General features: G+C 43.8%; 1 protein-coding gene across 2 annotated transcripts in view; it reads right to left on the bottom strand.

Moving 5' to 3' along the window:
• SGPL1 (sphingosine-1-phosphate lyase 1) overlaps nucleotides 1–13,757 on the bottom strand; it is a 103,524-nt gene that overhangs the window by 85,070 nt on the left and 4,697 nt on the right. The window contains exon 2 of one of the 2 annotated variants that reach the window (XM_029200997.1): nucleotides 941–998. The gene's annotated coding sequence lies outside the window, so the exon portion shown is untranslated. Of the gene's footprint in view, nucleotides 1–940; nucleotides 2,308–13,757 lie in introns of those variants that run through there. The other variant, XM_029200998.1, reaches the window with a different exon arrangement.

The raw sequence follows: 13,757 nt of genomic DNA, 5'->3' as shown, positions 1-13,757 counted from the left end.
CCAGTTTGCCCCCAGAAAGCCCACACTATTTTAATTTTTTCCAATTATTTTCTTGTAAAATACACATAACACAAAAGTAACCGTTTAAACCACTTTGAAGTGTACACATCGGTGTCATTAACGACATGCACATTGTGCGCAACTACTACCACCATGCATCTCCAGAACTCTTTTCATTTTGCAAGGCTGAAACTCCGAAACCCTTTAATAATTTCCCATTCCCCGCTCTTCCCAGTCCATGGCATTCCACTTTCTGTCTCTGAATCTGACAACTCTAGGTCCACCATATTAGTGGAATCATATAGTCGTATGCATTATCCTTCTGTATCTGGCTTACGTCGCTTAGCGTGATGTCCTCAAGGCTCATCCATGTTGTAGCATGTCTCAGAATATCCTCGCACATTTACTTTTTTAATCGATGCAGCAGTTCAGCTCCTCCAGCCTCTGTTCCCAAACCCTCCAGCTCCACATTGCCGTCTAACCTCATTTAGGGGCTGAGCTGAACACAAGGACTGTTCATGCAATAGGGTCCTTGCCCCTTGGCAGCTGTGGTTACAAGAGTATATCCCTACTCCGTTACGAATAAGTTTTTGAAATCCAGGCAGTGAAAAATTCTAAAAGCTATCTGTTTCCAAAATATATCATACTTCTTGGCACAAAAGCCCTGGGTCCTTAGGTAATCCTTCTACCCCTCTTCTAATTTTTCAGGAAAAATTGCCATGAGATTAATATCTGCCCCTGCAGATTCTCATACTTTCTTATTCCCTGGAGCGTACCTCTCTTTTAAGTTCCTTAGCCCATCCTTCAAATCTATTTATTTTGCTTTCTCCATCTCGTGTTTCCTTTTGCAACTCGCTGCAAAATGCTTGTGTCACTGCCTGGGTTTTGTACCCATTGTCACTGCATTGAAAGACAAGATGTTTCAGGCCTGGCTTCTTACCTGTGTATTTTGCGGGTAGATTGTGAACAGATGAGATCTTTCTCAGCAGCGCTGCAGTCTGTTAGGAGAAAGATAAGGGGACTGAGTTGAATCATGTACACATAGAAACACTGTGGAAACAAACATGTGCTATGCAAATGGGAATGGGAAACTACCATATTGCAAAAACACAGATGGCTAACCAATGGTTGCATGGGATGATCTGACCTCATTCAATGCTCACAGCCACCCGTAAAGTAGGTCTTATAGGTGGAAAGCCCAAGGCTCAGAGCAGAAGCAACATCAAAATTTACACAGCCCATAAGCAGTGGATTCAAACTCAAGGCTGTGGGATCCTCTGTCAGTGCCCTTTACTTTCTGCCAGCTGCCATCTTGCAGGATCACCCCAAGTCCCACTTGTCTCCAGACAGAGAAGTGGACCCTTCTCTCACTTCCAGCCACTTCACCCTCTCTTCCTTCTGGTTCCTCTTCTTCCATCTCTTAGGTATGGAGTTCGGCAGGGTTTGCTGTGACTCCTTGGCCCTCTTTAAAGTCCTCCAACAGGGCTGCATCCTTTCTTCATGTTTTAAGGGAGTCACTGCCGAACCCCAGGGGGACAGCCAGCTGGGAGAATTGGAAGGTTCCAGACATCTCACAAAGCACTGGCCAGAGTCATCACTGGCCTTCCTGGAAATGCAAGTGGTGTCTGGCCTGCCCTCCTCGTCACCTGCACAGGGCCATCTTGACCTCAGGGCCATCTTGACCTCAGATCCTGTGCAGGTTGGAGGTCGGGCTGGATACTGGGCTGCGACCTGTAAGCTCTGCTTGGCTTTGCAGGGCTTCTGTGCCCTGCTTAGCAGCACTCCCTGTCCGGGCCCCCTTTTGGGCATCAAGGTGACTTCTGGGTGTCAGGACCCCATGACCACTCCTGGGTCACTTCTAAATTTTCCTTGGCTCAGGCCCTGGAATTTCTCTTCTCACTACCCTCTGCTTCTCTGCCTGCCTGAAGCATGAGGACAGATTTTCCCTTCCAATCTTCTCTCCTATGGCTCTAGGTCCTCCTTGGGATCCGGTCTCCTTAGTCACTGTGAAAGCCATTGTTGGGTTTGCCCAGATGCCCCCACCCCCTTCCAGGTGGGCCTGAAACTTAGCTCCGTCCAACCAGAGTGCCCCATTCCTGGGCACAGTGACTGGTTCAGGGATTGGATAAGCATGTGACCCAAACCAGGCCAACCAGAGTCCACCCTTGGGATTGTTTTGTTGGCTGGGAAAGAATGTTGGCTTTTGAGATGACGCCATCATCGGTCATCATTGCTCCAAGAGACAAAGCTGTGGATTCAGTCACACCTGATGGTCCTGATTCTTCCCCATCCTTCCCCATTATATGAGACAATAAAATTATTTCTTAATCGAAGTGTTGATTTTTACGCACTTTTAACATAAAGCTTTTACTATTTTAACCACTGTTAAGCATACAGTTCAGTGATATTAAATACATGCATACTATTGGGTTACCATCACCACCATCCATCCATACAACCCTTTTCATCTTGCAGAACTGAAGCTCTATACCCATTAAACCACAACTCCCCATTCCCTCCTGCCCCCAGCCCCTGGCAACCACCCTTCTACTTTCTGTCTCTATGGATTTGACTGTTCTAGGTACGTCATATAAGTAGAATCATACAATATTTGTCATTTTGTGACTAGCTTACTTCACTCACCATAGAGTCCTCAAGATTCATCCATGTTGCAGCATATGTGCCAGAATTTTCTTCCTTTTTTAGGCTGAATAATACTCCCTTGTATGTATAGCCTCCATTTTGTTTATCCGTTCATCCATCGATGAACATTTGGGTTGTTTTGCTTTTTGGCTATTGTGGATAATGCTGCTAGGAACATGAGTGTACAGAAGAAGTTGATTTTTATGTCACATGTGACCAAAGGGATCCTGGATAATCTACGGTCACATAGCTAGTAAGTAGAGGCTCCAGAACTAGAATACAGGCTCATCAGACTCCAGAGCCACTGACAAGAGCCCTTGGTTCCCAAACTTGAACCATTCTCATACCCCCGTCATGAACATGTTACAACTGTTCACCACCTGTACTATTCCTTCATATTTCTTTAAATTTACCTTTTTACTTTTCTTCACTTAACTATAGTTTTGACCTCAGCGATAATATCCCTGGCATCACGGTTTTGAGGTGTTATTTATAAAAGTTTCTCATACACACAAAAATAAATAGAAATAGAAATGTTTAAAATGATAATGTTCCTCCGTGTGCCCCCTAAGTTCAACTTGTACCACCAGAGTACACTTTCCACACCTTGGGAAACGCTGACTAGAACAGAGAGCAGTTTGAAGATGAGAGAACCATGCTTGGGATCCTTGGCTAAAGGACACACGTGGGGGTCAGCTTCTCCATGCCCAGCTTGCTGGCTCAACAATCACCCCACTGACCGCCCTCCACTTGATGGGTGAGATGAGAATAGGCTGGAGACCCATTTTCAGCAAACGCAGGGAAAGGTTGTACCCTCCCTTTTGGAGCCTTAGGAGCCCACTGTTGGGACATCCCTCAGAAGCTCTCAAGCCCCCTTCCCAGCCCATGGCAAACCCTCATTGTAGCACCCATGACATGGCGTCCAACTTCAGGTTGGACAAGGACAGTAACAGAGATCCCACCACCTTTCCTGACTGCTCAAACCTTAGTTCTGTCCCCAGAGCCACAAAGATCAGGTCTTTCCTTCTTCCTCTGGCTTTCTAATTTTGCCCTTGTCAGAACTCTTTTATGTCTCAAACCACGCCTCCTTTCAAATATTTATACCTTTAAAAAAATTTTTTTTTGGTCTGATTGCATTAGCTAATACTTCCAGAGAATAATGTTAATTAATAACTATGATAGTGGGCATTTTAATATTATTTAATGGGAATGCCTTTCATTTTTCACCACTGAGCATGAGTTGACTTTGTTTACATATCAAATATATATAAACTGAAATATTCACATATTCGTAAAGTTAGGTCAAGAAGTATCCTTCAGCTCTTATGTGTTTAATCCATGCTGGAACCTTATGAGGTAGATACTATTGTTAATGACAATTTTACAGATAAGGAGCTGGAAAAAAAGAAGTAACTTGCTCAAGGTCGTATAAGCAATAGGAAACCGATTCAGGATTCAAATCTTGCAGCTTGAATGGGCAGAGCCCATTCTCTTAATCCCATTCTAACTCCCCATAATAACTCCACGTGGTAGATATTAGCACAGTTTTATAGACGAGAATTCAGAAGAGAGGTTAAGTGATTCGTCCAAGGTCAAACAGCTGACAAGTACATCCTTCTCTCAGGTTAACAGGGTGGTCTTAAGAGTTTATCTCTACTGCACATTGGCTTAATTTCTTCTGCGTGCTGTGTGATTTTTTTCCCTGAAATCTGTCTTCCATTTCACTGTCTTGTGTTTCTATCATGTCAGCTATACCCTTGATATTATTCTACTACATTCATTAATTCTGTAGTGGTATTATTTTTGTCCTTGTTTCTTTTCTTAGTCCTTTTCAACTCATTCTATTGTCTTGTCTGAACTTCAATCTCTTGTTTCAGAGTTCAAGTTGTCTTTAATTTCTTGAGACTGCAAAACAGTTTTGTTTTTTTTTAATTTATTTGTTTTATTTTTTTTGGCTGCATCAGGTCTTTGTTGCCGTGCACGGGCTTACTCTAGTTGCGGTACGTGGGCTTCCGTTGCAGTGGCTTCTCTTGTTGCAGAGCACGGGCTCTAGGCGCCCGGGCTTCAGGAGTTGTGGCTCCTGGGCTCTGGAACGCAAGCTCAGTAGTTGTGGCGCATGGGCTTAGTTGCTCCGCGGCATGTGGGATCTTCCTGGAGCAGGGCTCAAACCCGTGTCCCCTGCATTGGCAGGCGGATTCTTAACCACTGCGCCACCAGGGAAGCCCCAAAACAGTTCTTATCTAATATTTTCTTCTGTTCCTGGGTGTATCTTCTTCCAGAAATGTGCACGTCATCTTTCTTTTGCATGTTCTCCTTCCTCTGTCCCACTCCGTCCTTTTTTCCTATAGAGTTTTTGCACAGGTACCATGTCAGTTTCTTTTGGTTTCGCTTATGTTGGATCTGGAGTACTTCTTTCCAAGCCCCTTATTTGCACAAATGGTGACTTCTTGATTCTCCTCTTTGTTTACCTGGGCCCTGTGTGCACCCTCCTCTCTGAACATTAGCTTGAGGTCTGACTGTCATTGGTTTATATTCTTCCTGTTTCCCTCTTCAGCTGCCTGGGACAGAGGGGTTGGAGAAAACTGGGGCCTGGGAAGCCAGCAAACCAACTGCATCTCTGTTCTCTTCATCTCTAACTTTAAAAAAATAAACTTTTAACTTTAAAACTGTGTTAGGAGGTTTACAGAAAATCTGTGAAAAAACAGAGTATCCATATATCCTATATCCAGTTTCTCCCACTCTTTTTTTTTTTTAATGTAACAGCTTCACTGAGATCTAATTCACACACTGTGAAGTCCACCTATTTCAAGTGTACAATTCAATAGTGTTTAGTATTCACAGACTTGTGCAACACAGTCAATTCCAGAACATTTTCGTTATTCCAAAAAGAAACTCCAGTACACATTGGCAGTCACTCTATTTCCCTCAAAGCTCCCCCTTCCCTATGCGGCCGCTGAACTATTTTCTCTCTCCATGGATTTGCCTATTCTGGCCTTTTCGTATAAATGGAATCATTTAGTATGTGATTTTGTGACTGGCTTCTTTCACTTAGCTTAACATTTTCCAGGATCATCCATGTTGTAGCATAGGTCAGTACTTCATTCCTTTATGGCTGAATAATATTCCATTGTATGGATATACCACATTTTGTCTATCCATTTACCAGTTGACGGACATTTGGGTTGTTTCTATCTTTTGGCAATTGTGAATAGCACTGCTATGAACATTCATGGACAAGCTTTTTGTGTACATATGTTTTCAATTATTTGGGGTCTCTACCTAGGAGTAGAATTGCTGGATCCTATGATAACTCTGTGTTAAACTTTTTGAGGAATGGCCAGGCTGTTTTCCAAAGCAACTGCAACATTTTACATTCCTACCAGCAGTGTATAAGGATTTGAATTTCTCAACATCCTGTCAATACTTGTTATTGTCTTTTTTTTTTAATTATAAGACTTTTAGTTTAATTTTATTTTTAACATCTTTATTGGAGTATAATTGCTTTACAATGGTGTGTTAGTTTCTGCTTTATAACAAAGTGAATCAGTTATACATATACATATGTTCCCATATCTCTTCCCTCTTGCGTCTCCCTCCCTCCCACCCTCCCTATCCCACCCCTCTAGGTGGTCACACACCACCGAGCTGATCTCCCTGTGCCATGCGGCTAGCTTCCCACTAGCTATCTATTTTACGTGCTCCATGCCACTCTCTCACTTTGTCACAGCTTACCCTTCCCCCTCCCCATCCTCAAGTCCATTTTCTAGTAGGTCTGTGTGTTTATTCCCGTCTTGCCCCTAGGTTCTTCATGACCTTTTTTTTTTTTCTTAGATTCCATATATATGTGTTAGCATACAGTATTTGTTTTTCTCTTTCTAACTTCACTCTGTATGACAGACTCTAGGTCCATCCACCTCACTACAAATAACCCAATTTCGTTTCTTTTGATGGCTGAGTAATATTCCATTGTATATATGTGACACATCTTCTTTATCCATTCATCTGTTGATGGACACTTAGGTTGCTTCCATGTCCTGGCTGTTGTAAATAGAGCTGCAATGAACATTTTGGTACATGACTCTTTTTGAATTATGGTTTTCTCAGGGTATATGCCCAGTAGTGGGATTGCTGGGTCGTATGGTAGTTCTATTTGTAGTTTTTTAAGGAACCTCCATACTGTTCTCCATAGTGGCTCTATCAATTTACATTCCCACCAAGAGTGCAAGAGGGTTCCCTTTTCTCCACACCCTCTCCAGGATTTATTGTTTGTAGATTTTTTGATGATGGCCATTCTGACTGGTGTGAGGTGATACCTCATTGTAGTTTTGATTTGCATTTCTCTAATGATTAGTGATGTCGAGCATCCTTTCATGTGTTTGTTGGCAACCTGTATATCTTCTTTGGAGAAATGTCTGTTTAGGTCTTCTGCCCATTTTTGGATTCGGTTGTTTGTTTTTTTGATATTGAGCTGCATGAGCTGCTTGTATATTTTGGAGATTAATTCTTTGTCAGTTGCTTCATTAGCAAATATTTTCTCCCATTCTGAGAGTTGTCTTTTCATCTTGTTTATGGTTTCCTTTGCTGTGCAAAGGCTTTTAAGTTTCATTAGGTCCCATTTGTTTATTTTTGTTTTTATTTCCATTTCTCTAGGAGGTGGGTCAAAAAGGATCTTGCTGTGATGTATGTCATAGAGTGTTCTGCCTAGGTTTTCCTCTAAGGGTTTTATAGTGTCTGGCCTTACATTTAGGTCTTTAATCCATTTTGAGTTTATTTTTGTGTATGGTGTTAGAAAGTGTTCTAATTTCATACTTTTACATGTACCTGTCCAGTTTTCCCAGCACCACTTATTGAAGAGGCTGTCTTTTCTCCACTGTATATTCTTGCCTCCTTTATCAAACATAAGGTGACCATATGTGCGTGGGTTTATCTCTGGGCTTTCTATCCTGTTCCATTGATCTATATTTCTGTTTTTGTGCCAGTACCATACTGTCTTGATTACTGTAGCTTTGTAGTATAGTCTGAAGTCAGGGAGCCTGATTCCTCCTTAAGAAACACGAAACATCTCAAATAAACAACCTAACCTTGCACCTAAAGCAATTAGAGAAAGAAGAACAAACAAGTTATCAGAAGGAAAGAAATCATAAAGATCAGATCAGAAATAAATGAAAAAGAAATGAAGGAAACGACAGCAAAGATCAATAAAACTAAAAGCTGGTTCTTTGAGAAGATAAACAAAATTGATGAACCATTAGCCAGACTCATCAAGAAAAAAAGGGAGAAGACTCAAATCAATAGAATTAGAAATGAAAAAGGAGAAGTAACAACTGACACTGCAGAAATACAAAGAATCATGACAGATTACTACAAGCAACTCTATGCCAATAAAATGGACAACCTGGAAGAAATGGACAAATTCTTAGAAATGCGCAACCTTCTGAGACGGAACCAGGAAGAAATAGAAAATATGAACAGACCAATCACAAGCACTGAAATTGAAACTGTGATTAAAAATCTTCCAACAAACAAAAGCCCAGGACCAGATGGCTTCACATGGGAATTCTATTAAACATTTAAAGAAGAGCTAACACCTATCCTTCTCAAACTCTTCCAAAATACAGCAGAGGGAGGAACACTCCCAAACTCATTCTACGAGGCCACCATCACCCTGATACCAAAACCAGACAAAGATGTCACAAGGAAAGAAAAGTACAGGCCAATATCACTGATGAACATAGATGCAAAAATCCTCAACAAAGTACTAGCAAACAGAATCCAACAGCACATTAAAAGGATCATACATCATGATCAAGTGGAATTTATCCCAGGGATGCAAGGATTCTTCAGTATATGCAAATCAATCAATGTGATACACCATACTAACAAACTGAAGGAGAAAAACCATATGATCATCTCAATCGATGCAGAGAAAGCTTTCGACAAAATTCAACACCCATTTATGATAAAAACCCTCCAGAAAGTAGGCATAGAGGAAACTTTCCTCAACATAATAAAGCCATATATGACAAACCCACAGCCAACATCGTCCTCAGTGGTGAAAAACTGAAACCATTTCCACTAAGATCAGGAACAAGACAAGGTTGCCCACTCTCACCACTATTATTCAACATAGTTTTGGAAGTTTTAGCCACAGCAATCAGAGAAAAAAAAAGAAATAAAAGGAATCCAAACTGGAAAAGAAGAAGTAAAGCTGTCACTGTTTGCAGATGACATGATACTATACATAGAGAATCCTAAATATGTTACCAGAAAACTACTAGAGCTAATCAATGAATTTGGTAAAGTAGCGGGATACAAAATTAATGCACAGAAATCTCTTGCATTCCTATACACTAATGATGAAAAATCTGAAAGTGAAATTAAGAAAACACTCCCATTTACCATTGCAACGAAAGTAAAAAAATACCTAGGAATAAATCTACCTAAGAAGACAAAAGACCTGTATGCAGAAAATTATAAGACACTGATGAAAGAAATTAAAGATGATACAAATAGATGGAGTGATATACCATGTTCTTGGATTGGAAGAATCAGCATTGTGAAAATGACTCTACTACCCAAAGCATTCTACAGATTTAATACAATCCCTATCAAACTACCACTGGCATTTTTCACAGAACTAGAACAAAACATTTCACAATTCGTATTGTCTTTTTAATTATCGCCATCCAATGGGAGTGAAGTGGTATCTCATTGTGCTTTTCATCTGCACTTCCCTGAAGGCTCGGGAAGTTGAGCATCTTTTCATGTGCTCATTGGCTATTTGTGTATCTGCTTTGAAAAAATGTCTATTCAGATGTAATTTTGTTTTTAAAAACAAAACTCCTGGGCTTCCCTGGTGGCGCCTGCCGAAGCAGGGGACACGGGTTCGTGCCCCAGTCCGGGAAGATCCCACATGAGCCATGGCCTCTGAGCCTGCGCGTTCGGAGCCTGTGCTCCGCAACGGGAGAGGCCACAACAGGGAGAGGCCCGCATACCACAAAAAAACCACGAACAAACAAACAAACAAAAAAACAAAACTCCTGTTTTGTACATGAGGATTCTCCATCCTGTCTGGAACTTTCCTAGTTTCCTACAGGGGACGCCCTGAAAGGAAAGCCCACCAGCCACTCTGGTTTGCGGGTCTCAGTTATTTTTGCTTTTGCTATAGCCCAGCACTTTGTTAATTCCGTTCTGCTAAGCCTTTGTTTGACATCAGAGATTATTAACATAGGGTAATCAGCGCTTGCATACTTTCTTCCCAGCAGCTGGGAGAGGGTAAAAGTTCATGCTAGCTGTTCTTCTGTCTCCACCTGAGAGACCCTTTCCACCAAACTGGGGGGTACCCATGACGTTTTAGATTTTTCTTTGCCCAACTTCTCTCATCGTACTACTTTTAAGGATCAAAGCCTGTGTCCATTCCTGGAGCCTTCATTCAGTCTGGCCTAAATTGTTGCCTCCCTAACGTGAATCTTCACGAAGCACGTGGTTTTGGTTGAGACCCTTCCCAAGTTTCTATGTGAGTAACCCATTCCTTGCAATTTTTTTTTCCTTTGGGCCATTTCAGTATGCAAAAGGAAATAAAAATAGCAACAGAGATGCCATAATAGTAATTGTGTTTCAATTTTCGCTGACTTGGCTGTGAAGGAATAAAAACCTGGACAAGATTAAAGGCGTGAGGATCAACTCGCACTGAAAAAATCAAAAGCAGCCCTGCCGTCATCAGGCGGGGACAGACACAGACAAAGCCAGATGCAAAGTTAACAGAAAATGCAGCTCTTCCCTAGGTCATGCCACAGCTGTAAAATGCCATAATCACGCCCACTCTGCCTGACTGTTGCTTTCTTGCCAATGAGACCCCCAGAGCTCTGTTGCTATTTTCCTTTATTCCTGGGGATACCCAATTGCTAAGCTGCCCTTGCCCCATGACAGCACCCAGCCCCTGGTTAATCGCCACTTCTCATCCTGCCTCAGAAACAGTCACCAATCCAGGACTGACCCCTGCTTCCCTGGGACTCTTCCAGAACCCTTCAGGGGGAACCCAACCCTTAGAAAAGACACTCCCTGCTGGCTCTCTTTAGTCCAGCGGCATTCCACACTCCCTCACCGACCCAGGTCAGTAAGTTTTGATTTTGTCCGACCACAGGCTTGTCCTCTGGGTCTATGGCTGCTTGGAGTGTAAGAGTGGGTATTGGATTAGCGGCGCCCCGCTGTTTTTCCCATTCAGCTCAGCTTTTGTTTGCCGCCAGCAATAGTTAACCCAGCGTAGTGACTCACGAGGTTCCTTCCTCCTGCCAGCGGGAAAGGAGAAAAATAGTACCTACTAGTGGCTCTCCCGGATCTGTTCACCACTTCCAGGATAGGGGTGGGTTCCGAGCCCGGCTGCCCACACAGGAAGGTGCACAATCGTCCAGCCCCAACCAGGGTCAGCATTTGGGTGAAGGGCCCACGATCAGTGTGCACATGCCAGGGCCTCTCCATGGAGCCAGGGAGCAACCTTCATGGCACTTGATCCTGCCCTCAACGAGCCGTCTGTCCCCACACAGTCCTTCCTCTCGTTGGGCCTCCGTTCACCCCTCAGCTCACTAAGGCCCCTTCTTCCTACCTGGACAGTCTATGATCTAAGTTCAAATGACAGAAATAAGTGGGGTTCCCAGGAATAAAATCACTATCACTCCCGTCAGTCACGCCCCAAACCGGTCCCCTGGCCCCTAGGCCTCTCTTTCCAGAGCAGCTAGGCATGTCCCCTCCAGACCTGTCTAGCCCAGGCAAAGTGAGGGCCCTCCGCCCTTTAAGGTAACTGGACCTGGAGCTGCACACCCTGGACTAGGAGAGCGAGGCAAATGGGGAGGGGAGGAAGGCTCCAAGACAAGATGCTCCTGTGGAAGGGTCCAGCCCAGCCCACCTTTGCCCAGCTCAGCAGACCAGATTTAAAACTCAGGATCTAGGGTTCCTCTTGAAACACCAGAAGCTGTGGAAACCCAGGGCCCTTGATCTACTGGCATGAGCTCTCATTCACCATAGTCCACACCCTCATTTACAAGACTTGCCTCGTGTCTGAGAGCCCTAGCCTGGACACACACACTGTCCCTTTGTGGCTACTCTAGCTTGCTCAGGTCCACCCCTCAGCTCTCTAGCTCCCCATGCCCTAACTCGCTGCATCCACGTACAGTGGCCTCAAGGCCCTGAGACAATGGGACAAGCTCTTGGCTGCAACAAGTGCCCAAGGAGCATTTCATTAAATCACTGAGCCCTAGAGAGGGGAAGATTTTTTCTTTTTTTTTTTTTTTAATTTATTTATTTGTTTATTTTTGGCTGCATTGGGTCTTCATTGCTGTGCGGGCTTTCTCTAGTTGTGGCGAGCAGAGGCTACTCTTTGTTGCGGTGCGCGGGCTTCTCATTGTGGTGGCTTCTCTTGTTGTGGAGCACAGGCTCTAGGCGCGCGGGCTTCAGTAGTTGTGGCTCGCAGGCTCTAGAGTAGTTGGCTCAGTAGTTGTGGCACACGGGCTTAGTTGCTCCGTGGCATGCTCCGTGGCATGTGGGATCTTCCCGGACCACAGCTCGAACCCACGTCCCCTGCGTTAGCAGGCAGATCCTTAACCACTGCGCCACCAGGGAAGTCCCGGGGAAGGTTTTGTCCATAGTCACGGATCAGGAAAAGTTCTGAGTGAAGTGTATTCTACTGCATTCTAAATTACAGAAAATTCTCAGAGGGACTCCAATTCCATTCACTGCAGTAGGTGTTGACTGACCCCCTATTGTGTCCTGACCACATTCCAGCTCTGCAGTTACTCACTGAGTGGAAGGATAGGCTTGGTGGCTTTAGAGCCAGCTCAAGTGCTCATCGTGTGACCTTCTGCAATTGACTCATGACTCTGAGTCTTGGCTTCTGATTCATATGAGAACTGTTCCCAGCTAGAGCATTAGATTAATCAGTAAGTGGATTTCGATACTAGGAGCCCCAGCCCTTTTCTTTTTGCAAAGACTGTCACTTACTGGATAACTGAGGCTGTCCTGCATACAGAATTACAGGTGTGTGTTTTGTCAATTGCACGATCTCCCCTCAACTGCCTATATAGAGATTGTCTGTACCCTTTGCTAGCTGTGTGATTTTAGGCAAGTGACTCAACCTCTGTGAGTCTCAGTTTCTTCATCTGTGAAATGGGAATGATAATAGCACCAACTTCATAGGGTTGCTGTAAAGATTTAGTGAGATATTAGGTGGCATGTCACAGTGCCTGGTATATAGTATGTGTTCAATAAATGTTAGCAATGTTATTTCCCTACACTCAAGCACTCATTTCCAGAAATTAATCTAGAATGAAAGCCACATTACTAATACCACACCTACTTCCTTGATAACTCCATACAAGGGACAGGCTAACACAAAGGGATCTCATGGCCACTGTCCCAATCTTCATGACTGCCCCGCGGAAGCCTCAGTCCAGAGATGGCTTTTCCTATCTTCTACATGATGGGTAAAGTGATACACTAATGGTCAGACACGAAGACGGCTGAACTAGAATCTGGGTCTCCTACCCCCCAGACCAGTATTCTGCCTCCTACATCTTGCTGACCACTTGGCAAGAGGATCAGCTGAGATGGTGATTTTTTTTTTTAGAAGTATTTTATTTTATTTTATTTTATTTTATTTTGGAGGAGGGGCTACGTTGTCTTTGTCGCTGCGCGCAGGCATTCTCTAGTTGCGGCGAACGGGGGCTACTCTTCGTTGTGGTGCACAGGCTTCTCACTGCAGTGGCTTCTCTTGTTGAGGAGCACAGGCTCTGGGCGCAGGGGCTTCAGTAGTTGTGGCACGCGGGCTCAGTAGTTGTGGCGCACGGGCTTAGTTGCTCTGTAGCATGTGGGATCTTCCCAGACCAGGGATCAAACCCGTGTCCCCTGAATTGGCAGGTGGATTCTTAACCACTGTGCCACCAGGGAAGTCCCTGAGACAGTGATTTAGAAGGCTCTTTGAATGTCCTATGCTCTTGGGGACAACATTATGAATGTCAATTCTCACCACGCAGACAGCGAATTCAAAAAGTTCTGATAACATCATCTGTTTGGATGCCCAAGACTTCTTCCGTAAGATTTTTGAGAGAAGATGACAAAAACCA

The sequence above is a fragment of the Monodon monoceros genome, unplaced genomic scaffold (genome assembly GCF_005190385.1).
Source record: "Monodon monoceros isolate NGI ecotype Baffin Bay Population unplaced genomic scaffold, NGI_Narwhal_1 Super_Scaffold_4, whole genome shotgun sequence".
Classification (NCBI taxonomy): Eukaryota; Metazoa; Chordata; class Mammalia; order Artiodactyla; family Monodontidae; genus Monodon; species Monodon monoceros.
Note: the sequence above shows the minus strand (reverse complement) of the source record. Positions and strands in the feature narration are given on the sequence as shown.